The 26381-nt window shown below is 40.5% G+C and overlaps 1 long non-coding RNA gene across 1 annotated transcript; it reads right to left on the bottom strand.

The window, feature by feature from the left end:
• Window positions 1-17097: 17097 nt before the first annotated feature.
• LOC131487219 (uncharacterized) lies at window positions 17098-24520 on the bottom strand. The gene is made up of 3 exons (XR_009249664.1): window positions 22141-24520; window positions 21054-21245; window positions 17098-20097 (listed from the first exon to the last, which is right to left on the bottom strand). It is a non-coding gene; the product is annotated as an uncharacterized LOC131487219 (long non-coding RNA).
• Between the last annotated feature and the right edge of the window lie 1861 nt (window positions 24521-26381).

Below are 26381 nucleotides of genomic sequence, written 5' to 3'. Positions count from 1 at the left end.
CCAAAGAACATTGTTTATATGGGTTCTGTCTACCAATATGTACTAGACTAGAAATTAAAACTGAGGAATTTTAAAATACTTATGAGTTTATTTCAAAATAATGTTTGTTCATTATCCTAAAGAGCATATTTTTATAAAAAATAACCATATTTCCTCAAACAAAAACATTTAGTGAAAAGAAGAGCATTGCTTATGTTTTTATTATCTCTTTACTATCTGGAGTAATGGAACACAAATGCATAACAGCTTCTACATTTAATCTGTTGCAATATGTTCTTTGGGCTGAAGAATAATGAAGAAAATCCATCCACCCATATGTAGTTGAGAAAGAGAGGAATATTTTAATTGCTTTTTTCAGGTAAGTGCATATTTTTCTTTGCTATTACACCAAAACTTGACTAGTGGGAGGTTTTTTTTGTAAGTCTATTTATTTTGAGAGAGTTTGCAGGAGGGTCAGAGAGGTGGGGGAGAGAGAGAGAATCCCAAGCAGGCTCCATGCTGTCAGCACAGAGCCTGATGTGGGGCTCGGTCTCACGAACCATGAGATCACAATCTGAGCTAAAATCAAGAGGCAGACACTTAACCGACTGAGCCACCCAGGCGCCCCAACTAGAGGGAGTTTCTTAAAGACTGGTTGCAGTGTGGAATCTGAAGCCACATCAATGAAATTTTCCTACTCCCTGCACTCCTGTGAAGACCAGAATAGAGGCAAGTAGCACCTTGATGCTATTTTTATGGAACTAGTCTTGACCTCACAGACATATCCGCCATGGGCTCCCAGACCACACTTGAGAATTGCTGGAGTAGGGGCTTGAAGTAGGAGACTGTGAGCCGTTCATTCATTTCACATACATGCACCGAGCACCTACCATGTTGAGCACCTGGGGTATAACCGTGATGGAGACACAGACCCTACGCCCAAAGAGGTCACCATTTAATAATAAGAGAAAACACTTACTGAGTACTTACCATTATCCAGGTTCTGCATCAAGTATTCTACATGCAACTTAGTGAAGGGAAATTACCTATTTCTACAGATGTAGAAACTGAAGCTTAGAGAAGTTACATACCTTACACCAGGTCACAGAGCATGGTGAAGCCAGGATTTCGAGCCAAGATTAGAACAGGTAGGCTAAATTGTTTCTTTGCACATTACAAAAAAAAATGTTTTTATCATAAAAGATACGCAACACAGAATTTACCATTTTAACCATTTCTAATTGTACAATTCAGTGGTAGTAAGTATATTCATGATATTGTGCAAACATCACTGCTCTCCACCTCCAGAACCTTTTCATCATCCCAAACAGAAACTCTGTACCCATTCTCCCTGTTCCTCCGCTCCTGCAACCTGTGTTCTACTTTGTGTCAGTATGAATTTGTCTATTCTAGGTACTTCATAGAAGTGGAATCACAATATTTGTCCTTTTGTGTCTGACTTATTTTACTTAGCATAATGTTTTCAAGGTTCATCTGTGATTTAGCATATATCTGTCCTTCCTTTTAAAGGCTGGATAATATTCCATTGTGTGCATAGACCACATTTTGCTTATCCATTCATCTGTTGATGGATGCTTCTCAGTACATTTTAAATAAACAATTATAGGGGAGCCTGGGTGGCTCACTCAGTTAAGCGTCTAACTTCAGCTCAGGTCATGATCTCATAGTTCATGGGTTTGAGCCCCGCATTGGGCTCTGTGCTGAAAGTTCAGAGCCTGGAGCCTGCTTCGGATTCTGTGTCTCCCTCTCTCTGCATCTCCCTGGCTTGAGCTCTGTCTCTCTCAAAAATAAATATTTAAAAAATTAAATAAACAATTACAATGTGCTGTGATAGAAGTGCACACAGGTTCTAAGAGGGAAACACAGAGGAGGAGGAACCAATCTAACTGAGGGTGGGGCAGCCAGGGACTGGTATCTGCACAAAGCCATGAAGGATTGGTGGGAGATGGACAGGAAAAGAGATAGGAAGGGAAGAACTCCTATACCAAGGCCTGGAGGTGTGGGAGAGATATAACCCGCAGGACTGAGGTAGGTTTGTGTGAAGAGGGGAAAGGGGTGAGGCTAGAGATATAACAGCAATGACATTACAAAGCATTTAAGACACATGGGTGCTACTCTCAACAATAGCCAAATTATGGAAAGAGCCTAAATGTCCATCAACTGATGAATGGATAAAGAAATTGTGGTTTATATACACATGGAGTACTACATGGCAATGAGAAAGAACGAAATATGGCCCTTTGTAGCAACGTGGATGGAACTGGAGAGTGTGATGCTAAGTGAAATAAGCCACACAGAGAAAGACAGATACCATATGGTTTCACTCTTATGTGGATCCTGAGAAACTTAACAGAAACCCATGAGGGAGGGGAAGGAAAAAAAAAAAAGGAAAAAAAAAAGAGGTTAGAGTGGGAGAGAGCCAAAGCATAAGAGACTCTTAAAAACTGAGAACAAACTGGGGCGCCTGGGTGGCGCAGTCGGTTAAGCGTCCGACTTCAGCCAGGTCACGATCTCGCGGTCCGTGAGTTCGAGCCCCGCGTCAGGCTCTGGGCTGATGGCTCGGAGCCTGGAGCCTGTTTCCGATTCTGTGTCTCCCTCTCTCTCTGCCCCTCCCCCGTTCATGCTCTGTCTCTCTCTGTCCCAAAAATAAATAAAAAACATTAAAAAAAAAAAAAAACTGAGAACAAACTGAGGGTTGACGGGGGTGGGAGGGAGGGGAGGGTGGGGGATGGGTATGGAGAAGGGCACCTTTTGGGATGAGCACTGGGTGTTGTATGGAAACCAATTTGACAATAAATTTCATATATTGATAAAAAAAATAAAATAAAATATTTTCCAAAATAAGAAAATGAAAAAAAAAAAAAAGACACATGGGTGCTGTGCAGAGCCTCTTAGCTGTTTTAACTTATTTAAACATTACAGCGACGCTGTTAGAAAATGAGCACTTCTTAAATCTATACTGAGGGTCAGGCACTATTCTTACTCTTTGTGTGAAATAACCAATTTAATCCCCACAGCAACTGTGAGATTGGTACTATCGTCTTTCCCATTTTAAAGATGGGAAATAAGGCATGGAGAAGCTAAAAAATTTTGCCCAATGTCATGCTAGTAAGCTGGAATTTCGACTCAGGTTTTAGCAGCTATGCCCATCACCTGACATCACCTGACAGCTGAGGACATGAGGACATGGTAAGAAATTTAGACTTTCACCTGTCAGGGCCACCAGGCAGGTTTAGGCAGAAAGCAACTGGGTTCTGATTTGCATTTTATAATCATTCTAGCTGCTGTCTGAAAAATAAGCAGGAAAAAGACTGGAGACAGAGAGACCTGTAGGAAGTCAGAAAAGAAAGGATGAGAATAGGGCAGGACAGTCAAATTACAGACAAGTGGGAGGTTTTGAGAGACATTCGGGACACAGAATAGTCAGCCAAGGGTGATTTATGAGAGAGGGGTCAGGGATTTCCTGCCAGGTTCCTGAGAAGTTGACAGTGCAATCACGGAGGTGGGGGATACATGACAATCTCAGGTACATCCAGGGAGAGATATCTAGGGCATGTAAGCTCCATGAAGGCAAAGGTCTTTGTCTATTTCATTCACTGATGTGGCCCTGTGCCAAGAACAGTACCTGGCTTGGGTGGCTCAGTCGGTTAAGCAGCCGACTTCAGCTCAGGTCATGATCTCTCGGTCAGTGAGTTGGAGCCCCGCGTCGGGCTCTGTGCTGACAGCTCAGAGCCTGGAGCCTGTTTCAGGTTCTGTGTCTCCCTCTCTCTGACCCTCCCCTGTTCATGCTCTGTCTTTCCCTGTCTCAAAAATAAATAAAACGTTAAAAAAAATTTTTTTTTAAAAAGGAACGGTACCTGGAGTAAAACACCAGTATATAGTTGTGGAGTAAAGAGGTGTGGGTCCAGGGGAGAAGAGAGCTGTGGCCTGGAGTTCAGGAAATCATGATGGGAGCAGGAGCTACAGAGATAGTCAAGGAAACTGCTGCTCTGTGTTCTTCAAGCTTGATGTGTAATGAGAGCAACCAACATTTGAAAGGTGCTTTCCAGTTTATAAAATATACTTTCTCAAATTCTTCTTTTCCTTTTTAATCTCATTTTTAAATGTTTATTTATTTATTTTGAGAGAGAAAGAGCAGGGAGGGGCAGAGAGAGGAACACAGAGAATTCCAAACAGGCTCCACACTGTCAGCCCAGAGCCCGACACAGGGCTTGATCCCACAAACCCTGATATCATGATCTGAGCCACCGCTTAACTGACTGAGTCACCCAGGCACCCTCCCTTTTAATTTCAATCCAATTTACCTTTTACTAAATTTTTGTTGATGTGAGAAGTCCTTTATTACAAGGTGTGATCATCATAAGTGTATTTCCCGACGAATTGTTGCATCGGTATGCATTTGTGTATCCCCCACCTGGATCACGAGAGAGAAACACTCCACCACTCCAACATGTCCTTCACTTGCCTTCTCACCACTCCCCTCCCCACCAGAGACAAGCATTCTGGTTTCTATGACCTTCCATCAGTGCACGCACTTGTATCAGTTCATATATTTCATATAAATGGAATAATACAGTCTGTATTATTTTGTGTCTGGCTTCTTTCACTCAATGTAATATCTGTGAGATTCATCCATGATGTTTTGAATTTCAGTGTTCTACATGTTTCCAAAAACATAATTATCCTGGAGGATAATAATTTCTATCTCTAAAGGCCGCTATGGAAATTAAACATGATTATGCCTGATGGCCACCCTACAAAATGAATGTTTATTGATTACCTGGCTCTGGTTCAACACCAAAACAATTTAATCCTCACGGAAGAATCATTATTCCTCTTTCAACAATTTGGTGATATTTTGGAGGGGAGTAAGGAATGAAAACTGGTAAACCAGTTTTCTGGGGGGAACATTTCCTGGTTTGTAGCCTTTGCCAATTTTTGTGGTGTAATACTCCCACTGTGGCTAATATCAAGGTGCCAATGGTTTAACAACTGGACTACAAAATGTCTGGAAATTTTACAATCAGCTCTCTAACACTGCCATGACGGATGGATGATTCACAGACACTGAAGCCCAGACCAGCTAAGAGTCTTGTTCAAGTTCCCATCCCTGGAAAGTGGGGATTGAAGACCAGCCTTTTTTGATAACTCTGATTCTTTATGCTTTTCTTCCCTCTGTAAGAGATTTTTTAAAAGTGAGCTGGCATTGGAGCACTTGGGTGTTTCAGTCAGTTAAGTGTCCGACTTTGGCTCAGGTCATGATCTCGCAGTCTGTGAGTTTGAGTCCTGCATCAGGCTCCATGCTGACAGCTCAGAGCCTGGAGCCTGCCTAGGATTCTGTGTCTCTTTCTCTCTCTGCCCCACCCACTATTTGTTCTCTCTCTCTCTCTCAAAAATAAACATTAAAAAAATGAGCTAGTATCTACTGATGGGCCTCAAACTGACCCCAGAGCTCATATTTTATAAGCTTTCATTTTCATTAGTAATCCACTAAGTGAATTATCCAATACTAAAATGTGATATTCAGAGACTAAAATTGGGCTATTACCAGACTTTATTAAACACTCTAAATTTAGTATTCCACTAAGAAGTCTTGCTGCCAGGCCAATATTTGAACCCCGATTAGCCTTCTATTGCTCATCCCTCACCCAGATGGCTGGAATGTTCTTAACTTGGGTAATAGATTCTCTGTTTTCCTTATAGTGTTGTCTTGAGTTTGTTGTGATTCTCTTTATTTTCTTTTGATTTTTAGATAGAGAGTGTGTGCATGAAGGAGAGAGAGGAGCAGAGGGAGGGAGGGAGAGAGAGAGAGAGAGAGAGAGAGAGAGAGAGAGAGAGAATCTCAAGCAGGCTCCACGTGGAGCCTGCCATGAGGCTTGATTCCATGACCCTGGGATCATGACCTGAGCCAAAACCAAGAGTCGGACACCCAATCAACTGAGCCACCCAGGCACCCTTATTGGGATTTTCAATGGCTAGTATTCTTCTTCTTTAAAGTTACTGTTATTTAGGGGCACCATAGGTGGCTCAGTCAGTTGAGCATCTGAGCCTTGATCTCAGTTCAGGCCTTGATCTCAGGGTCATGAGTTCAAGCTCTGCATTGGGCTCTGTGCTGGGCATGAAGCCTACTTAAAAAATAAAATAAAATAAAAAATAAAATTACTGTTATTTAGCTTTCCCTTTTTTGTTTAAGGTTAAGTGTTGTAGAAGATGTAGTGACACGTATTTGCACCAGCAGCATTTTTGTTCTAACATTATCTAATAACTAGACTTTAAGACATGTATGTATTATGATTCAGTTGTGACTCATCCATACCCTCGTTGCTGAAGCTGCTGTAAACATCATCTCTCTAGATGTTGTGTTTGCACTCATGCTTCTGTGGTGTGTGTGGATGCCTCTTAAGTGGTGCTGTTTGAACAATTTGCAACACAGTCTCAATATAAATGCAATTAACTCACTGAATTATTGTTAACTTTACAAGGCATTGTTTATAATACAAAATTATATGAAAGTACGTGTTCTCCCATATGGAAATAATACCCTGTAAATCCAAGCATGCATACACCTGTGTTCTTATATGTGGTAACAGGTGAGAACAAAAGAAATAGAGAAGTTTATTGAGGTTTAGGAGCAAGTTCCACACACCATATCAGGAGGTAATAGTATAAAGCTGAAGGCACAGGTTTGGAATCAAAATGATTTGAATACACCTTCACCCTAGCTCTGTGACATTATACAAAATACTGCTATCTCAGTTTCCTTTTGTCTAAATGAAGCAAATGCCAGCTACTAACACAAAGATATTTTAAATACCAAATGTATAAAAACAGACACATAGACCAATGGAACGAGATCAGGAGCCCAGGAATAAAAAAAACTCATGCATTGGAACATCTGGGGGGCTCAATCAATCAAGTGTCCAACTCTTGATCTCAGCTCAGGTCATGATCTCACAGTTCATGAAATTGAGCCCCAAGTTGGGCTCTGCGATGACAGCATGAAGCCTACTTGGGATTCTCTCCCTCCCTCTCCCTCTGTCCCTCCCCAACTCATGGGTTCACTCTCTCTCTCTCTCTCTCTCTCTCTCAAAATAAATAAATAAACATTAAGAAAAAAAAACCCGGGGCACCTGGGTGGTTCAGTAAGTTGAGTGTCTGACTTTGGCTCAGGTCGTGATCTCGTGATTCGTGAGTTTGAGCCCCACGTCAGGCTCATTGCTGTCAGCCTGTCAGTGCAGAGCCTACTTCGGATCCTCTATCCCCTTCTCTCTCTGTCCCTCCCCTACTGATGCTGTCTCAAAAAAATAAGTAAAATGTTAAAAAAAACTCAGGCATATATGATCAACTAATATTTGACAAGAGAGGCAAGAATACTCAATGGGGAAAGGAAGGTCTTTTCAATAAATGGTGTTGGGAAAACTGGATATTCACATGTAAAATAATGAAATTGGACCCCTATCTTTATCTTTTTTAATGTTTATTTTGAGAGAGAGAGAGACAGCATGTGGGTGCACAAGTGGGAGAGGGACAGAGAGAGGGAGAGAGAATCCCAAGTAAGCTCCACACTGTCAGCTCAGAGCCTGATGCAGGACTTGATCTCATGAACTACGAGATCATGACCTGAGCATAAATCAAGAGTCAGACACTCAACCAGCTGAGCCACGCAGGTGCCCCTGGGCCCCTATCTTTATACCACTCATGAAAATCAACTCAAAATGGACTTGAAGACTCAAGACCAGAAACCATAAAACTTCTAGAGGTAAACATGTGGAGAAAGCTCCTTGGATTGGCCTTGGCCACAATTTCTTGAATATGATACCAAAAGCACAAGTAACACAAGCAAAAACAAAGTGGGGTTACATCAAACTAAAAAGTTTCTGCAGCAAAAGAAATGATCAACAAAATAAAAAAGTGACCTATGGAATGGGAGAAAATATTTGCAAACCATATGTCAGATAAGGGGTTAATATCCAAACTATATAAAGAACTCAAGTATCTCAAATAGCAATAATCCATTTAAAAATGAGCAGAGGACCTGAACAGAAATTTTCCCAAAGAAGACACATAGATGGCCAACAGACACATGAAAAGATGCTCAACATCACTCATCATCAGGGAAACGCAAATCAAAACCACTATGAGATATCATCTCACACCTGTTAAATTGGTCTATTATCAAAAAGACAAGAGATAAAGTGTCATCAAAGATGTGGAGAAAAGGGAACCCTTGTGCACTGTTTAAGGGAATGTAAATTTTTATAGCAACTGTGGAAAATACAATGGAAGTTCCTCAAAATATTAAAAATGGATTACCATATGATCCAACAAGCCTACTTTTGGTGATATATCTGAAGGAAATGAAATCACTATCTTAAAGAGGTATCTTCACCTTAATGTTCATTGCAGCATTATTCACAACTGCCAAGATATAGAAACAATCTGTTAATAGATGAATGGATAAAGAAAATGTGAGATATATATGTATATATATGTGTGTGTATATGTATACATATATAACTATATAATATATATTATATATATACATATACATATATATATGTATATATATAAATCCTGCCATTTGCAACATGGATGGACCTTCAGGGTATTATGCTAAGTGAAATAAACCAGTCAGAAAGAAAGACTGCATGATTTCACTTATGTGTGGAATCTAACAAAAGCCAAACTCATAGAAACAGAGAGTAGAATGGTTGACAGGGGCTTAGGGTGGGGTAAATGGGGAGATATTGGTCAAAGGGTAAAAAAATATTTTTTAATTAAATAAGGTAATGACATGCCTGGAACAAAGTAAATGGTACGTATTATTATTTCTTCCTCTGTGGTCTTCTATCAAGTAAAATCGTGGACTTCCCTTTCCTATTGCTTCCCTGAGATTTCACCAGATACACAAATATTGTTTGGCAGATTAGCTATACAATCTGTCATGCAACCAAGATTTACCTTTTCTAGACAAATATCATATGATTTCACTCATATGAGGATTTTAAGATACAAAACAGATGAACATAAGGGAAGGGAAACAAAAATAATATAAAAACAGGGAGGGGGACAAAACATAAGAGACTTAAATTTGGTGAACAAACAGAGGGTTGCTGGAGGGGTTGTGGGAGGGGGCATGGGCTAAATCGGTAAGGGGAATTAAGGAATCTATTGAAATCATTGTTGCACTATATGCTAACTAACGTGGATGTAAATTAAAAAATAATTTTTTACATTTATTTATTTTTGATAGACAGAGAGAGACAGAGCACAAGTGGGGGAGGGGCAGAGAGAAGGAGACACAGAATCCAAAGTAGGCTCCAGGCTCTGAGCTGTCAGCACAGAGCCCGATGCGGGGCTGGAACCCACAAACCGCGAGATCATGACCTGAACCAAAGTCGGACACTTAACCGACTGAGCCACCCAGGCGCCCCCAAAATAAATTATTTTTTAAAAAAGATTTACCTTTTCTAGAAAATCTGAGTAGAATTCATTCTATTTTAATAACTGGATACTCTTGTGGACTCAATTATTTCCTTATCCCAAATCCAGAACTTAAGGGTCCTTCCTACTCTTTTTTAGTAGGTAGATGAACTGTATGCTAGAAATAGTTGGCACAGTGTTAACTCTCCAAATAAGCATATTTTAAGAGAAAGTCTTAGCTTCAGGAAAGAAAAAAAGATGAGTGGTATTGGATACAATAAATTATGTTTACTAGCAAAGGAGTAACGTTGTTGAGCGCCATAGAGGCTGTGTAATATAGTGATTAAGAGTGCAGGTCATGGGGAGTATAGTGGTGGTTACCAGGAGTTGGGAGGTGGGGGGAAGATATTGCTCAAAGGGCACAAGCTCCCTGTGATTAGATTAACAAGTTTGGGCTCTAACGTATGGCTTGTGATTATAGCTAATAATACTGTATCATACACTTGAATGTTAGTAAGAGAGTAGATCTCAAATGTTCTCACTACAAAAAAGAAATGGTAATTATGTGGCTGGATGCAGGAAGGTGGTAGTAATACTATAGCGATAATCATTTGCAATTTATAAATGTAGCAAATCTACATGTTATAGAACTTAAACTTACACAATGTTATGTGTCAATTATATCTCAGTAAAACTGGGGGAAATTAAGGAGGAAAAAAAAGAGTGAAGGTCATGGAGCAAACTGACCTGGATTGGAGTCTAGATCTGTAAAGCCTAGCCTTCTCCCTACCTCAGTTTTACCATCTAGAAAACGGTGATAGTAGTACCTAATAATACCTAAAACAGTTGACATGAAGACTAAATAATTGAACACATGTAAAACCCATTGAAGTGCCCAGGATATAATAAGCACCTAGCGAATGTTAGTTATTACCATGCGTCAGGTCTGTTCTTGGCACTGGGTCACAGGGGTTGCTTCTACATTTTAGCCAAAATGACTAATACTTCTGTGAACATGGTTGTACAGACATCTTTTCAAGACCTTGATTTCAGTTCTTTGGGGCATATACCCAGAAGTGGAATTCTGGATCATATGGCAATTCTGTTTTTACTTTTTTGAATAATCTCCGACTGGATTATTCCAACACTACTTACCTTTTAACGTATTTAAAAGATTATAGTACAAAGAACTAATTTCAAAAGGTAGTGAGGAGGGGCAAGGTGAAATGGGTGAAAAGGACCCAAAAGTACAAACTTCTGGTTATAAAATAAGTAAGGTGTGGGACTTACTGTACAGCATGGTGACTATAGTTAATACTACTGAATTGCAGATTTAGAAGTTGCTTAGAGTAGGTCTTAAAAGTCATCACAAGAGGGGCACCTGGGTGGCCCAGTCGGTTAAGTGTCTAACTTTGGCTCAGGTCATGATCTCACGGTCCGTGAGTTCAAGCCCCGCGTTGGGCTCTGTGCTGACAGCTCAGAGCCTGGAGCCTACTCCAGATTCTGTGTCTCCCTCTCTCTCTGACCCTCGCCCATTCATGCTCTGTCTCTCTCTGTCTCAAAAATAAATAAACGTTAAAAAAAAAATTAAAAAAAAAAGTCATCACAAGAAAAAAGTGTTTTTTTGTAACTATGGAAGGTGACATATGTTAATTAGACTTATTTTGGTGATCATTCCACCACATATACGTATGTCAAATCATTATGTTGTACACCTGAAACTAATAAAATACTATATGTTAACCGAACCCCGACAACAACAAAAAAGGTAGCAAAGGATAAATAGCAGGTATTATTAGTTTTGTGAAGATTGTTCGGAGGTAGATCGGGCTTAGATACACATTTTCAACTTTGGAGTCATTAGCATATAGACAGTGTTCAAAAACATGAGATTGGATAATCTCCCCCCCACCCCAGACACCAGGAAGATAATGTTAATGACGTGCTAACCATGTGAGGCACTACTCTAAGTGATTTACAAGTATTATATCATGCAATCCTTACAATAGCTCCATGACATAATTATGATCTTGACCCCCATATTACAGTAACTTACCTGAGGTCCTGAAGTTACTAGTTGCTGGCGCTGTGCTTGGAACCAGAGCAATCTGACTCTAGTGCCTGCATTTTGATTTCCTGTGACGCTCATGAAGCTGAAGCTTCCTGGAGTTTCACTTGCACGGGCCCTTCCTAGACGGGGAGAGCTGCAGCAATGTGGTTGCTTTGTCATGTGTTTTTGAAATCTTGCAAAGGCAAAATCATTTCACCACAAGCAATTAAGACCACTCTTTCTTTCCACTGCAGCTATGCCTTGTGCAATGTGGTGGTGGTTGGCCACAGGCATTTTGGGGGATGCTGCTAAAGATAAGCTAATTTAGGGATAACTTTAGTTTTGGTCTAGCTGGATATATTTATGTGGTTCATAATCACTTTCACATATAGGTATTAGTAGCCATTCCGGTATAGGAATAGCTTCCAAGAATATTCTTACTGCCCACTCTACCAACAGTACCAGAATTATGACAGATAGCACAGAGACAGCAGTGTCCAACGGTTTTCAATGTGGACCCATCCTGTGGTGTCCAGCACACGAATGTGGGCAGTGGAGGAGAAACAATAATGGATCCTGAAGTTAGTCTGTGGACAATTCTTCCAATTATCTGATGTGTAAGATTATAAGAGTGAGGATATGGTTCTCATTGGCAGTGAATCAAACTAGAAATTCTCTCTTGTCAAGGGCATACTCAATATATACTTATTTTTTCTTTTTTGATGGAAGTCACATAAAATAGAATTTATTAAAATTTTTGTTTGCAGGACACATTACCACAAATGGCAAATGAGTCTGTGATGTCTTCTGCCCCCAGATACATGTCATTGTTCCACACCAATTCTATACCAACTGGGTGTCCAACACTTCAATTCAATTCTGACACTAAGTTCCAGAGTTAGCGCTGATCCCACAGCCTCGCAGGATTGCTCCCACTTCAGATGCCAGCCACAAAGTGGGTACCCAGGCTACTCACACTTCTGCCCAACAAATTACAAATTCAGGGGTTCCCACAATGCCCTTCTTGGGTGATAATTCACTACAATGACTCACAGAATTTGGGAAAGTGCTATATTTACTATCACATAAAAGGTAAGCAGGCAGATGAGGAGGTACATAGTCAGAGGACTAGATGGGGCCAGAGTACAGGAGTCTCTGTCCCCAGGGAGTCAAGGTTTGCCCCCCTCTTGGCACATGGATGTGTTCACCAACTCAGTTCTCTGAATATTGTAGTTCAAGAGCTTTAAATTTTTTTTTAATGTTTATTTTATTTGTGAGAGAGAGAGACACACACAGAGCGTGAGTGGGGGAGGGGCAGAGAGAAAGGAAGATACAGAATCCGAAGCAGGCTCCAAGTTCTGAGCTGTCAGCACAGAGCCTGACATGGGGCTCAAACCCACGAACCATGAGATCATGACCTGAGCCGAAGTGGGACACTCAACCAACTGAGCCATCCAGGTGCCCCAAGAGCTTTTATAACCCATCCTTCAGTCCCCTTCATTTTCCCAGAAGTCAGAGGGTGGGGAGGAATGTTCCCACTCTCTACTCTTCCATTTGGTCTTTTTGGCAACCAGCTCTCACTCTGAAGCCATTATGGGGCCCCATTCTGAGTCATCACATTAGCATAAACCAAGTGTGGTTGAAAGGGGCTCATAAAGAACAACAAAAGGCATTCCTATCACTTAGGAAATTCTGACAGTTTTAGGAGCTTTGTGCTGGAAACTAGGAACAAAGACCCAACATATACTGTAACACAGTCTGTAGGAAGTTGCATACACATCCAAATCAGGACTTGAATTTTCACTTATTTTACTGAAACCTTCAGAAACATATTTCCAGATTTCAGTTAAACATTATATATTAGATGGAGTGCCTGGGTGGCTCAGTTGGTTAAACGTCCGACTCTTGGTTTCATCTCAGGTCATGATCTCGTGGTTTATGGGTTCGAGTCCCACACAGGGCTCTGTGCTGACAAGCAGAACCTGCTTAGGATTCTCTCTCTCTGTCTCTGTCTCTGTCTCTGTCTCTCTCTCTCTCTCTCTCTTTCTGCCCCCCCTCACTTGCTCTGTCTCTTTCTCAAAAATAAATAAAATTTTAAAAATTAGATATCAGAATATCTAAATAGATAAATTAGATAAAATTAGAGTTTTATCAACTTTTTGAATAAACTTTTTCCACTTTGTTTGCATTCAGGTTTGTCTTCTGAGTTTTTGAAAATATATTTTAGAATCCTGAAATGTTTTTGTATCTGTATTGCAAGATTTGAATTTGTAATGGGTAGACCCTCACTACCTTTTCACGCTTTAAAGAAAACTCCACATTGGTATATACTTTTAAACTACCCAGCCACAAAACAACACAAAAAAGAAACAGCTAGTATAATTAAAAACATTTCATTAATATCTTCATAGAAGACAGAGCATCTACAAAATAAAAACAGGATGTTATGAAAAAGGTAAAAAATCTTGGGACTTAAAAATATAATTGCCAAAAATTTAATAAAAGTGTTATAAGATGGTAAAAGAAACCTTCCATAAAATAGGGGGAAATGCCTACATAAAATGTGAGGCAAAAATAGAAAGCCTACCATTTGACTAACAGGAGTTCCAGCAAGAGAACAGAAAAGGCAAGGATAAAATTGACAGAGAACTAATAGAATAGAAATACTTGGAGCTAAAGGACCAGGGTTCTCAGTTTGGAAAGTTCACAAAAGCCCAGCATGATGAGGGACTCGTCTACAGGCTGACAGATTGTCATGAAAGAGTAGCACCACAAGGATAAAGAGAGGAAAACAGGTCACCCGCAAAGGATGCCATCTGACTGACAAAATGTGTCATGAGAAATACTGGACGCCAGAAGACCGTTTGACAATTTCCCCCAAATTTGGAGGGAATCTGACTTTACAACTGTACAATTTAAATAGAAGAGAGAGGGGAGCCTGTGTGGCTCAGTCAGCTAAGCATCTGACTTCAGCTCAGGTCATGATCTCATCACTCATGAGGTGTGAGTTTGAGCCCTGCATTGGGCTCTCTGCTGTCAGTGCACAGCCTGCTTCACTTCCAATCTCCCTCTCTCTCTGCCCCTCCCCAGCTCACGTTTTCTCTCTGTCTAAAAATAAATAAAAACATCAAAAAATTTAAAAAATGAATAAATAGAAAAGAGAAAATCATTGGGAATAATAGCATATCCATGTATCCATCGCTCAAATGTGGTAACATTTTTTCATTCTTGCTTCAGAAAATAAGTACAAAGTAGAGCACCCCAGACCCCAAGGCCACTATTCTCACACATGGTGTGTATCTTCTAGTGTATGTTTTCACACTTTTACTACCTGTACATGTAGCTATACACAATAAATAGTGTGAGCCATATGTTTGATGGTATCTGAATTGCAATCTGATAGTATACATACATCCTTCTGCAGTTCATTTGCCAACTTCTCGGTTCTATCCACAGGCCATGGAGCTCACTGCCAGGGGCACATGCAGGTTTTGTGGGGCCTGAAAAAAAGAATATTGCACTCGCTTTGGCAACACACACATGAAAAAAAAGGATATTAAACTATGAATACAAAATTATAGCTGACGGTACATTTTTATTCAGAGTAAGAAAAGAAATTATAGCACAGCACAACTTTTAGAAGGCTCACAGCCAGAGAAAAGCAAAGCTTGTTATTAATTCACCACATGACGCACCTCTATATGCTTTTTTCTCACTATAACTTTTAGCTGCTTACTTTTTGATAGCCCTCTTCATAGGATAACGATTTTGTAATATCATTTGCAAAGGAGAGCATAGAAAGACAATTCAGTCCCTTGTGGTTGAATCAAAATTCTTTTTGCAGTTGATAGTTTAGGAAACTTCCTTGTTGCTTCACAGATCATTTTAGGTGATGTCATAGAAACTACTAGGACTGTTGTCACCTTTAGGAAAGCCTTCATTTTGTACTCTGAGTTTTTGCTTTTTCATAACAAGCTGCTCTTATTTTGTGGATGCACCAACTTTTATGAGCATACTAATTAGACAATTCTTTTCTTTTCTTTAGTTTATTTACTTATTTTGAGAGAGAGAGAGAGAGGGGCACTGAAGAGGGGCAGAGAGAGAGTCAAGCAGCTTTTGTGCTGTCAGCACAGAGTCCAACATGGCCTTCACCCCACAAACCCTGAGATCATGACCTGAGCTGAAATCAGGAGTCAGACACACAAGCCACTGAGCCACCCAGGCACCCCCAGATGATTCTATTAATGTTATTGATTTTTGAGAGAGAGACAGAGACAGAGTTCAAGCAGGGGAAAGGCAGAGAGAGAGGGAGACACAGAATCCAAAGCAGGTGCCAGGCTCTGAGCTGTCAGCATAGAGCTTGACACAGGGCTCGAACTCACAAACCATGAGATCATGACCTGAGCTGAAGTCAGATACCTACCAACTGAGCCAGCCAGGTGCCCCAGATGATTCTTTTAAATGCATTTCCTTAGTTTTTTGTTTGTTTGTTCCCCCTGAGTTATCTTGACTTCCTCTAGTGTTACTACTTGTTTCTGTTAGTTTATCTTGTCTTTACTGTTTTCCTTAAATGTCCACTCATGTTTGATGGTGTACACATGCTTGAGTATGGGACAAGAGGGGAGCCACCTGTAACTCCCACTGGGGAAGGCAGAGAGCTGTGCTTTATATAACAAGCACGTAGATAACCAGGCACTCTGGAAATCCTAAAGACCAGACACAGAGGACAGTCCTAATTTATTTGGTATCTTTAGAATAAACCACCAACGTTCTCACAAGGCTTGGGGGAGGATCCTGGCAGCCAGATCCTCCGCACACAGGGATGGGAGGGGAGGGTTGAGTAAGGTTTCAACTCTGTAGCTCTCTTCTATCATGAGGGTAGTGGTGGCAAAAATATTGAGAACATTGGCATAAACAATTCCATGATTATTTTGGTTTTTACGGTTTTCCTGGTTACCCTTCGGAGCGGTCTCTTTTGCCATCTTCCTTTCAGCATGTGAAGGTAAATCTCAGCAAGATCTGGACCTCTGGAATTTTGCTGGAGGGCTGGTCAAGGCCCTTTCTCTTCCATAGCCTCACAGCTCAGAAAACACTTCTCAATGCTCATCTTAAGAATGTGAGCAAGGCGCAAAGATGTGATGAATACCAATGCCACATTTTTAATTTTTGAAAACTGGGTCAGTCACAGATCTGAATAGCACTGAAACACAGCTGCTTTCTTTTTTTTTTTTCTGACAACAACGTCTAATTTTAAACTGCAAGAACAACTAAATCAGAAGTGTGTGTTTGATTATAATATGAGCAGGTGGATCTTGCATTAACTGTATGGTTCCAGTTCAGAGTGGAGGTAGGCTCCAGTTTGATTCAAAAACACAGAGCTCTACAGAGCGCCTAGGTGGCTCAGTCGGTTGAGCATCTTATTCTCGATTTCGGCTCAGGTCATGATCTTACAGTTTTGGGAGATCGAGCCCCCCATTGGGGGGCTGCTGACAACGCAGAGCCTGTTTGGGATTCTCTCTCTCCGCACCGCCCTCCCCCCCCCCCCCCCGCTCACGTTCTCTCTGTCTCTCTCAAAATAAATAAACTTAAAAAAGAAAAGAAAAGAAAAAAGAAACACAGAGCCCTAAATCAATAGAGTTTATAATTTACAAGATGCTTAACATAGTGGGGTGTTCCCCAGCCATCCCAACATGGAGGCAAGGCCAAACTGGTTCAGTTCAGTATCACTTTGACAAGGAGACAAGGGGTTTCCCTTCAGGACACCATAACCTCTCCAGGAGGCCACATCTCTTCACCCCACATTCTGGGACTTACAAGAGTCAATGGTGCCAACATGGTAAGGGTCGGATGGGGAAAGAAATCTTGCCAAGGCCTCCAGGGCAAAAGTGCTCATTCCAAACCAGGTGTTCAGGACCAGCCCAGTTCTGCAGGCTGTGATGCCCCGCTGCACTCAGCGGCATGAGGAACAGCTGGCCACGGAAGTAGCTCCCACTTCATGGTTCCACCTCCCTCCAGTTCTCCCCAACCACCTCCTCCTTTCAGATTTCTCCACATCTTCCTCTTCTGTGGTCCATGGTGAGGGCCACCCCCACTCCCTTCTCCTCCGACTTCAGCCTGTGGTCACGTACGTGGTCTCTGTGAGCAGGAAAGCCTGCAAAGTTGCAAACCAAACTTTATGCCTGGAGCAGTATTTCTAGCCTTTGGAGGTGGTGACTCACATCTACCATACAAGCCAGGAGTGGGGATGGGAGCTACCATGAGGGATGAAATTAACAGGTTTGATGATCTTAGTGGTACTGGTAGGGCATGGTGAGGGATTTTTTTTTTTTTAAATATTTCCTGCCTGAATCAACTTTTTGAATCAACTGGCCCAACTATACTTCAAAAAGAAGGTCTCCTGCTATGCTATTAGTAGCCACATTTCATCAGGTACCTATGAGTATCCGTGCTGTCTCAGATGCATTTCATTAGTTCTATTCCTTTCATTGTTTCCTGCAAGGCCCTTGCATCTGCAAGCTGCTATAAACAGAGAAATGGAGGCTCCCAGAAGCTGATTACCTCACTCAAGAGAAACCCACAACTTAAATAATGGAATAATAATTTGATTATTAGTCATTTCTACTGGAAAACTGGAAAGAGACCAAGTGCAAAGTCAGACCCATGGGCTGCTCAGACTACAGTCTTTGTGACAGTGGCACAAAGAAACCACTGAAGAAGGTCTGCTTGAAGTCCCTCAGCTCACAGTTTAGATGTGCACCCACTACATCCCTACCTACTTAAATTCACCTATTAGGAAACTAACATGAATTAGGTATGGACTATCTGCCAAGCACTGTACTGAACACTTGACGCTTCATCTCAGTCTGCTTGTTTACCCTCTTATGAAATAAGAATTATTATTCCCACTTTTCTGATGAGAAAATTGATACTCAGAGCCATTGTATAACTGTTCTGGGGTCAAATAGCCAGTAGAGCCATGATTTGAACTCAGCGAGAAAAGATTCCAGAGTCTACTCCATGTGGTTTCCATGAATCACAACCTATTTCCCTTAAAGCCGTTCTGATGGCCCTTTAAGCATCAGGACAAATCATTTTGTGAGGAAGTATAAGAAAGTCATATCTGGAAAGGCTCTGTGGTGATGCCCTTCAGGCCTTCAGGATGCATTATTCAAATGCTAACTGAGAACTTGGATGACATAATGGTGTCGGTGTCTAAAAACATCTAGAAAAGTCTTCATTTATATTTGTGAAAATCTGCTTCAGCTCACTACAGGGCAATTGAAGCCAAAAGCAGGCAGACAGTCATGTGCTCATCTGCAGCTTCTTGTGGAAGGGGCTGTCTCGTTCATCTGCTCTGTAGCCCCTAGCATGGGACCAAGCACATCACAATGATTACCATTTGTTGAGTAACTTTACAAGCATCATCTCACTTAATCTCCATGGCAGACCTGCAAGGTAGATAATCTTATCTCCATTTCAGTGATGCAGACTCCCAAGACTCAGAGAGAGTAAGTAACTTGCCATTATGAGTAGCCAAACTGGTAAAACTCAGGCTACCAGAGAAGGCTTCTTAGAAGAGGTCATCTTGGAGGACAGTGAGAAAGGGCAGGACCTCAAATGACAGAATACAAAGAAGTTTTTTAGAGAATTTTCATTTTGGAGTGAAACTTAAATGCCATATGAGGTTTCAGAATCAAGGGTTTTGGTAGAGGGGTGGCATGTGGGTGAAAGGAAGCAATGGACGTGGTGAGAGGAAGAATAAAGTGAGGAGGTAAAGGCCTACAACATTTCTTCAGTCATCAAAGGGTTAAATGGTCAATTCACTATCCTAGTGTGGCATGGGGAGAGAGCTGTTAAAAGTGACCTGGTGACTGAGACAATAACTATATAAAGACTTGCAATGACTTGACTTCAGTTGCCAAATTTATTTTGACCTATACTATTGGGTTTATGTACCCCCAAAATCATTGAACCCCTAATCACCAATGTGATGATATTTAGAGATGGAGGCTTTGGGAAGGAATTAGGTTGTCAGGGTGGGGCCCTCACGATAAGATGAGCATCTTTCTTTTTTTTTTTAATTAAAAAAAAAATTTTTTTTTAATTTACATTCAAATTAGTTAGCATATAGTGCAACAATGATTTCAGGAGTAGATTCCTTAGTGCCCCTTACCCATTTAGCCCATCCCCCCTCCCACAACCCCTCCAGTAACCCTCAGTTTGTTCTCCATATTTATGGGTCTCTTCTGTTTTGTCCCCTCCCTGTTTTTATATTATTTTTGTTTCCCTTCCCTTACGTTCATCTGTTTTGTCTCTTAAAGTCCTCATATGAGTGAAGTCATATGATATTTGTCTTTCTCTGACTAATTTCACTTAGCATAATACCCTCCAGTTCCATCCATGTAGTTGCAAAAGGCAAGATTTCATTCTTTTTGATTGGCGAGTAATACCACATCTTCTTTAAGATGAGCGTCTTTATAAGAAGAGACAAGAGAGGGCTTGCTTCCTCTCCCTCCTCACCATGTGAAGCTACAAGAAGACGACCATGTGCAGATCAGCAACAGGGTCTTCACTATGAGCAAAGTCAGCCAGCACCTTGGTCTTGGACTTCTCAGTCTCCTGAACTGTGAAAAATAAATTTCTGTTGTTTAAACAAAAAAAAAAGAAGAAGAAGAAGAAGAGGTCATCCTGGAGGATGCATTCGGAGGAGGAAAAGGTGAGAAAGACCTTCTAATCAGCTGTGACAGGCACAGTCATGGAGACAGGAAAGAGCGTGGTCTTGCTCATACCTAATTCAATAGCGCTTTTGGAGGGAACACCTTTCTCATGTCTTCCCAAAACATTCAACGTAGTTTTCATAGAAATAATATCTCAACTTTCTACACTTCTATTTCACAGCTTTACACTTTATTTAATTAAATGATACCATATGTGCCTAGAAGAAATGGGTTTGTTAGCAACCATCACTGCCTCCTGATAAACATCTATAACTCCATTGGCAGTTCTTTATTTTCCTCGTGCCACATTTTTCTCACTTGTAAATGGTGTTGTTGTAAGGACTTAATTAGTTGATCTACCTAAAGTGCTTAGTAAGCACCCATAAACTTTTGCATGCAGGAGTTCCCACGCGCCTTAGCTGATAAATTTTCTGGAAGTTAATCCCGAGTTAGTTCCATGAAGGTGCATCAGAGCCTCTTCTATATTGGGGGTGGTTTTACTAGACATAAGTGCCTACTGTGGATCACAGAAAATCTCCCACCAAAATACCGCCTCCAATGCCTGGTCTTCTAATGAAATAGGCACTTGGTCTTCAGGACACCTGACACATACCTTATCCAAGAGCCTTATTCACATGTTTGGCCTGAAGGCAGGAAGCAGAACAAAAGCAAGTTTCTCCTCCTTCAACATTTGAATGGCTGCCACAATAATAAATAAATAACATCCTTTTTATTTTCCCAAAGGAACACTTACACAGAGCTTCTTAATCTCTCCCCCACTGAGCAGATATATTCTCAGGAGTCAGGTTGCAAGGTATATACGCAAATTATAAGAGTACTGTTGGGAGCAAAATATGACCTACTCTCTGATGTTAGAGGATTCCCAGTGTAGATTCTCTTTCCCAGTCACTGGCAGTGAGTCATAAGCATCTGAGATAAGAAGAGACAAGATAGGGCTTGCTTCCTCTCTCTCCTCACCATGTGAAGCTACAAGAAGATGACCACGTGCAGACCAGGAACAGCGTCCTCTGGTGGAAAAGCTGGAAGGTAAGGTCCTTGAGGGAAATGTGACAGAAAGGGCAAAGGCTTTGTAAGTGAACATGAGGGGACCAAATTCACCCTTTGCCATTTCGCTGGGTGATCTCTGCAAGTCACTTAACCTCTCTGAGCCTCAGTTCCCTGAGGCTCCTAATCTTTGCTGCATTAAATCTTTCAAAAGCCTTCATGTGTTAAGGCAGAAATGCACCTGGGTACATAGGAAGCACTTACTGAATGGTAGCCATTATTATTGATTTTTCTCCAGGATAATTCCAACATTGATCCTTAGGGATAATAAAGCTCTAGAATGTGGTGGTTAAAAGCCAGGCTACCCTGGTTTAAATCCCAGATCTTCAGCTCCTGAACTGGGTAAATGTGGGCAATTTCCTTTAACCTCTCTGTGCCTCACTTTCCCTGTGTCAAAAACGAAAAAAGTAACAGAACGTATCTCAAAGGGTTGTTGTAAGAATTTAATGTTAGTATATGCAAAATGTTTAAAATAGTGCTTGGAACTATTAAGTACTATGTCATCTATTATATAACTACTGTATCGTAACTGTCTCTTTAACTGTGAACACCTGGAAACAAAGGTTGTCTTTCCTTTCTGTATATCCAGGGTGTCAAAAAGACTGCAACAGCTTAATAAATGTTAATGGAATGAATGAAGCATCTCACATGCCATGCTAATCAAGACTTTCTTTCCTTGGAAATGACATTAGCACAATCCAAACTAAGGGGAAGGAGGAGGCAATTTATTGTTGTTCTTATTTACTTATTTCTCTATGTATCTATTTTTTTAAGATTATATTTTTAAGTAATCTCTATACCCAACATAAGGCTTGAACTTACAACCCCAAGATCAAGAGTCACACACTTTACCCACTAAGCCAGCCAGGCACCCCTGTTGTTCACATTTAAATTCTCCAGGACTGAATCTTGCTTCGGGCACAGTTAAAACCAAGTGTAGAAGGGAAGCAGCAGCTCCTTCCCAAACATACATTTCTCTAAAGGAAAGAATTTTCTGTTGGAGGATGGGAAAAAGATGCTGGGCAGGCAAAAATGCTAGATGCCCTGACACAGGCCAAAAGACAACATGTTGTCAACTTCATCATTCCTGGACCATCCCAGACAATCAGAATCTGTCCAGTTTTAATAGATGTTTTAGAAAAAGTATCATAATCTTTCTAAGTGCCGTAATTATTCCACATTTCAGCTTCCTCGCGTGAGGCTGTTCTTCACATCTAATCTAATCCAAATTCCTTGAGTTTCTATTCAAGATATTTTTCTTCTCGTTTGTTCCACTGTAGAAATTAAAAAGCAGCGAGGCAAATGCTTTACAATTCAGTCTGAAGACGTTTCAAGTAGGAAGACTTCATCCATATGGTGCTGCCTGGAGTAGTGTGGCAAGAAGCCAAGTCCCGTGGGCAAGAGGGCTGATCAATTGATGATATCCACCTGCCCCACATTCTGGACTGCAGAGTGGTCACACACTTGGCTGTGGTTGCATCCCCAATTTTTGTAATCCTTCCTCTAAAAAAAATGTTTCTTCTTCCCTCACCCAGCACCCTTACTCAAACAGGATGGTCACAGAGGAAGTGTCAGGAGAGGTGGGGTGAGGGGCAATCCGTACAGAATCAACATGCTTGTTAAATTCTTCCCAGTTCCATTTAAATCTTGAGATGTACCTATGGAACCCAAAATTATTCCCCAGTGAATTAGCAAAGATATCAAGTGTGATTAGCATTTTTTGGATGCAAAAGAACATTGCACACTGCTCTGTACTCTACTTGGATGTGCTGAGATGCCACCTCAGGTGTTAGGAAAAAGGAGACGTGAGAAAGAATTGTTAAACCCACCAACAGCCCGTCCTCCTGCCAAGGTCACATCATTCAAGGCGTGATCGCTGACATCACAGGTGCTTGTGACTCCCCCTTCACTCTGATAGTGACCGCAAGTCAATCTCTTTTGCCATAACTTTTTCCATGTATGTGCTCCATTGGTATACAAAGATCAGGCTGAATTGATTTCTATTTTGCCTGTCTCCATTATCTTTTCACTATGGAAAATTTCAAAAAAAAAATAAAAACAAAATTAAAAAGAATAGTATATACCCATTACTCAGATTCAGCAGTTATTAGGATTTGACAACACTTACTTTGTCTATCCTTCTCCTTTTTCTGCAGAAGCATTTTATTTGTTTGTTTTTTTATTTATTTAAATTAGGCCCTATGGGGGCCTGGATGGTTCCATTGGTTGAGCGACTGACTCTGGTCATGATCTGTTTTGTGGGTTCGAACCCTGTGTCATGCTCTGCACACTGACCTCGCGGAGCCTGCTTGGGATTCTCTTTCTTCCTCTCTCTCTCTGCTCCTCCCCCACACACCTTCTCTCTGTCTCTCTCAAAATAAATTAAAAACAAATTTTTTTAAATAAAGTAGGCTCCATGCACAATGTGTGGCTTGAACTCTCAGCCCTGAGAGCAAGGGTTGCATGCTCTTCCAACTGAGCCAGCCAGGTTCCCCACTGTGGAACCATTTTTAAAGCAAATCCTAGGGGCGCCTGTGTGGCTCAGTCGGTTAAGCGTCCAACTTTGGCTCAGATCATGATCTCGGGTTCATGAGTTTGAGCCCCACATCGGGCTCTGTGCTGACAGCTCAGAGCCTGGAGCCTGCTTTGCAGATTCTGTGTCTCCCTCTCTCTCTGCCCCCTCCCACTTATTCTCTCTCGCTCTCTCAAAACTAAATAAAACATTAAAAAAAAATTTTAAAGCAAGTCCCAGACCTCATGTAATTTTGTCTATCGATGTTTCACTTTGCATCTCTAAAATATACGAATATTTTCTTATATAACCATGATGCCAGTAACACACCTAACAAAAGTAACAATTCCTTGATATCATCTAATTCTTAGACCATTTTCACAGTTCTCTGATACTGAAGAAATATCTTCGTTATTGTTGGTTTTTTTAGACTCAGCATCCAGATGAGGTCCACACATTGCATTTGATGGTTATGTTCGAGTGTCTTAAAATTTAGAATAGTCTCTCTCCACTTTGCCCCACCATTTTTTTCTTCATGCCATTGACTTGATGTTCAGTTGTTTTATGGAATCTCATATTCTGGTGGCACCTCAGTGGCTCGGTCAGCTAAGTATCTGGCTTTGGCTCAGGTCATTATCTCACAGTTTGTGGGTTTGAGCCCTGCATCAGGCCCTGTGCTGGCAGCCTGGAGACTGGAGCCTGTTTTGGCTTCTGTGTCTCCCTCTCTCTCTGCCCCTCCCAGCTCATGCTCTGTCTCTCTCTCAAAAAAAAAAAAAAAAAAAAAAAAAAAAAAGAACATCTCATATTTTGAGTTTATCCATTCATGTCCTCGCAGCAGCACTTAAATCTGAGCCTCTACCTCCTTTATTTCACGTAAGCGGAGGTTAGTTCTAAAAGCCCTATTGGATTCACGTTCTTTTCTTTTTCCATAAGGGACATCTCAAGAAGTGCATGTTATCTGGCTGTCCTACTCTTGCTAAAGATTGATCAGCAGATTCAGGTGATGTCAGCCAGATCTCTCCATTGTAAAGTTCTCCATAAGCTTTTCATCCAATGCTTTCATCCATTATTGATCTTTGCCTTAATCAGTTATATCATTAGGATTGCAAAGTGATGGTCTTTCTAATTCCATCATTCCTTCTGCACTTATTGGCTGGGAATTGTCTGTAAAGAAGAACTCTTCCTCATCGATAGCCCTCAGAGAGCTATTTGGTCACCCTGGGATGTAGATTTAATTGGAAAGGCAGCATAATGCTTACTCTTTTCCCTTAAGTTGCCATTTTTCAAAGTAAGAATTGTGACCTAGTTTGTTAATTTGTCTGTTTTGGTGCTCTTCCTCCCCCACGAACTCAGTAGGCTTTTATATATTCTATGTATTCCCATAAAATTCAACCACTACTTTTTTAGATTCTTAAATTATCCCATTTTTGGTCAATTGGGGCCCCTTCTTGTGGGCTCTTGAGTTCTTTCCATATAACCCACCGATCTTTGATAACTTCACAGTTTTTGGCTCAGCAAGGTGTTCCTGCCTCATCTTGTACATGTACTGTCCCAGACTTGGAATCAGCCATCCAAGAAGTCCCGGGTCCTTTAAATGGGAAAGGTTATTTAGGGACCACAATCTGGACACCACAGGTTGTTCATTGTCCATGGGTTTTTAATCCTTCTAGGCCCTTCTGAAAAGCACAGAAATAGGATATATTTTTGAAAAAAATAAAAACCATATTTCTAATACCAAATTTTTAATATTTCTACTGTTATTTCTAATTATTCTTAATATTACATTTCTAATTCAAATTTAACATTAATATTTATATTAATGCTTTGATTTTACATTTTACTTCTCTTACACTGTAAATCTTGGTTCCTAATAACATTAACATAATTATTTATTGCTATATACTATACTATATAAAAATAGTTTCAAAATGCTAACACAAAGACTACTACTAGCAATGTAACTATAGAATGAAGCATTAGATTTTTTTACCCTTAAAATATATTCCACAATGTACATACAACAAATATACTATATTGTAGTATCACTTGAAATCATTTCAAATAATTGTCTTCTCTATGCAGCTACATCATTAACTTGATAAACAGGTACACTGTTTGCAGTTTGTCTTAAAATCGTATGAGTTCATTTTCAATTTAATGTTTTGAATGTGTAAAACACATCTATATGATTCCAATGTAAGAAATACATAATGTATTTGCAGAATCTCTTATTCACCCATGTCTCTTCCACCCTATATTATGTTGAATTGTATGAAATTGCCAATAATGGACCATTTTACCAGAAAAAATGATAATTTCTATGGTTGAGCCATATATATATTCCCATATTCCTATATATATATCCCCAACCTTTCTTACAGAAAAATTAACTATTATGCATATTATTCTCCACTTGTTTTTTTCACTTACTTACATTTTAAAGATCATGCCTCCTCCTTTATTTTCAGCTGCATTATCTTCCATGCATGTATTGATGTACCATGATTTTTATTCAACCAAATCTCTATTACTGGACATTTGAATAGTTTCCAATCTTTTGTTATTACAAATAATGCCTCCATGAATAACCTTGCATGTCATTTCATATTTAACC

This window comes from Neofelis nebulosa, chromosome 10, assembly GCF_028018385.1.
Source record: "Neofelis nebulosa isolate mNeoNeb1 chromosome 10, mNeoNeb1.pri, whole genome shotgun sequence".
Lineage (NCBI taxonomy): Eukaryota > Metazoa > Chordata > Mammalia > Carnivora > Felidae > Neofelis > Neofelis nebulosa.
Note: the sequence above shows the minus strand (reverse complement) of the source record. Positions and strands in the feature narration are given on the sequence as shown.